The sequence below is a fragment of the Podarcis muralis genome, chromosome 5 (genome assembly GCF_964188315.1).
Source record: "Podarcis muralis chromosome 5, rPodMur119.hap1.1, whole genome shotgun sequence".
Classification (NCBI taxonomy): domain Eukaryota; kingdom Metazoa; phylum Chordata; class Lepidosauria; order Squamata; family Lacertidae; genus Podarcis; species Podarcis muralis.
In genome coordinates, this window is record NC_135659.1 from 70,247,328 (window position 1) to 70,250,766 (window position 3,439).

Sequence of the window (3,439 nt, forward strand, 5' to 3'; positions counted from 1 at the left end):
CAAATGATGTTTTGGCACCGGAAAGGCTAACGCATTTATTATGGCATCAACCTTCCTGGATTACAGCCTATTTCATCAGATGCAGGAAGAGTTATCCTGAGTATCTGGCGCCTAAATACATGGGGCGGGTTAGTGTAGAAAGTGAGACGGTGCGGGAGGAGGGAGGGAGGGAAGAAAAGCACAAACAGGAGCAACTACCTGGCAATTCACGAAACAGTTGAGTGAAAAAGCAATGTTAAAACAAAGCAAAACAAAAACAAAAATACTTTTCGAGCCAAATCAGGTATCCTCAAATGATCATAAAAAGCTGTGGATGGGTCCAGTGGGTTTCTGTTTGCTTCTTTTTTCAGAAGAAAAAATAAAATAACAATAATGAAAACAAAAAATAACAAAAGCCGCCAGCAGATGGGGCACATAGTTTGTAATGCTTCTGGGCTAGTCCACACTGGAATTTAATGAGTGTTTGCAGCTGTTTGCCTTTCCGTTTAATTTGTGTAGCCTACATGACATTACTTCAAGCAACACCAGTGTTGACAGCTTTGCCCCTAAAAATTCAGGATTACTCAAAACAGGAATAATCTGATAAGGAGGGGAAAAATCAGGCTCTAAACTGTTCTACTACAGATTGCAGGCTATTTGTTTTGGTGTTTTGAGTTAGTGGTTTAGTTGTCACTTTCTGCTACTCCCCTTTCTGTGCCCACTCAGTGCTTTCATTTCTTTTCTGGCTTTGCTCATAACTATCTCCAGTATGCTCCTGAATGGAGGATTTTTATTTTTTATTCCTCCGATTTGCACAAAACCAGAAAACTGCGCAAGCAAACCACAAAGTTCTACACCAAAAATATTGAGCAGCAATCTAAAAGTGAGTGCTGAGAATTTAGTTAATTTCTTTTTCACTGGTCAGGAGCTTAACCTTTTGATGGCAAAGATTTGCAGAAAACTGGAAAACTGCAAAAGCAAATTTAGCAGAAGGGAGAAGTAAGCAGAACTCCATGAGCACTGGGTGAGGGAGGCTGAACCAAGAGGTCAGGAACTATAGCTGGCTGCTGCTTTGGACCCAAGCTTGCTGAAACTATGAGAGGAGCATGCTTGGGGTGTAATTTTGTGTGCCTGCTCCATTGAAGGCTTCAGGTGTAAATATGAGTAAAATAACCATATTTCTTAAAAACACTAGTCTTGGTGCCTCGTTCCAAATGAACACAAACCCTGGTTAAGTGCCAAGACCCCTGGAATTTTGGCAGAGATTGGGATGGACTGTAACAATATTTTCCCATTCCTGAAAGGGGACTTTTTCCTTCACTAGAGGTTTTTAAACAGGGGACCTTTACCTGTGATTCTTGCACTGCAGGGCCTTGAGCTAGATGGCCCCTGGGGTCTCTTCCCGCTCTATAGTTCTATGATTTTATAATTCCTTTGTAAATCTAAATAACAAATGTAATGAGCCAGATTCAACTACCAGGTCCCAAGAGCCTCAGAATGCAGAAACAGATTGGATGGATGATCTGCAGTTGTGATTGGTGTAGGACAGGGGTCTGCAACCCGTGGCTCCAGAGCCGCATGTGGCTCTTTTACACCTTTGCCGCGGCTCCGGGGCGGATACTAGCGAGGGGAGGAGGCACATTGTGCGCCCTGACACTCCCCACTGTGGCGGGCGCTGTACTGGCCGTGACGTCGCATGGGGGCGGTGCATGCGTTAGTCACGCACTGTCCTGACGTCACCTTCCCGGTTTTGCGGCTCCCAGTTTTTCCCCCCTTCGGAAACGGGTGCAAGTGGCTCTTTTTGTCTTAAAGGTTGCAGACCCCTGGTGTAGGAGGACCTAACCTCCCATCTCCTGCATCACTGAAGCTTACTGGTGGCAAAAGGGGCCAAGCAGTGCAAGGTCAGTACAGTAAAAACACACCAGTGGTTCCAGACTGATTCTACTGGTGTGTCAGCACCACACCAGTCTTGCCACTGTCTTGCCCCTCTTCCTACTGGTATCCTGCACGGATGCCTGTGACAGGAGGTCAGGTAAGTGCCACTGCCCCACTCCCTTGACCACTACTGCAGATCATCCAAACCATTTCTGTGTTCTGAGGCAGTAGGAGAAGATGCAACTGTCACACCTTCTTCATTGTACGCCCTCTCCTCTTGCTTGCTGTAGTAGCAAAGTAGGACTCCAGTATTGTCCCACAGCAGCAGGCAAAACAGGAAGACAGGCAAAGGAAACTCTGGAGAAATTGGACAGGAAGCTCTCTAAAAGCTTTTAAATGGGGTATGAGGAACCTGTGGCCATCCAGATGTTGTTGGACTCCAAATTCTATCAACCCCACCCAGCATGGCCAAAGGTCAGAGATGATGGGACCTGCAGTCTTAACAAGATCAGGAGGGCCACAAGTTCCCCATCCCTGATTTAAAGGCATAGGCACCTTAGGTTAGCTTAAGACCCGGCAACCTGCAGGGTAGAAGAGATGCACCATTTAATTTGCTCTTTGTCTCACCAGATCAGAAAACCATATCAAAATACATTTGACAATGTGAATTAAACCATGTTCAAAGGAAGACTGAATGATCTAATTTGTATTTTCACATGCACATAGTGACAATGAGCTAGAAATGTGTAATCTAATATTACACCCCTAATCTGCATGCTTGGGTGGAGTATGTGTCTGCTTTGCAGTGCTTTGAAAGTGTGCCATACCATACATAGCACAGAAATGGCTGTCATTTTCTACAGAGGAAACTGCCTTATACTGAATCCATCAGTCCTCCTAGCTTAGCATCCATGGACAGGCAGCAGCTCTCCAGGATTTTAGACCTACTGGTAGGTCCCACCCAGCCCTACCTAGAGATGCCAGATTGAAGGAGGAAAAGCTTGCATGCAAAGCAGAGGCTCTTCTACTGAACTATGGCCCTCCCCCAATTGTTTGTTTCGTTCATAGAAGCACATTGTGTTGCATAACATTCCAAAGGAAGACCCAGATGCTCATATACTATAAAGAGCAGAGCATGTGTTATTCTTTTTAAAATGGAAACATTTAGTGAAAATGAAAGCCACAAGCATGTCCTGGATCTCCTACATTCTCTTGCAAATTGACTGTTAATTAAAAGGATGCTAAGTGCCAACAATACTTTGTGAATAAATGTGATGGTGAAGTACAGGATGTCCTGCAAACATTTCTGATACTTTTCATGCAGCGTTTGTTTAATCTCTTGTTTGGGGGTGGGGATTTTTTCTTCTTCTTTTTCTTTTTTACATGCTTTCTTTCCCATTTAAAAAGCTAAATGTGCAGGACTAAATTTGGTCATGCAGCACTTGAAGATTCCCTGGAATGTCCTCAGGTTTCAAACTCCTCTGATAGACACCAGCTCCGCCTCCTGCCATGTCTGATTGGCCTATCTGAACCAGGCCGCACCGCTTTGACTCTCATTGGCCAACTGTTCTTCAACTGCATATCC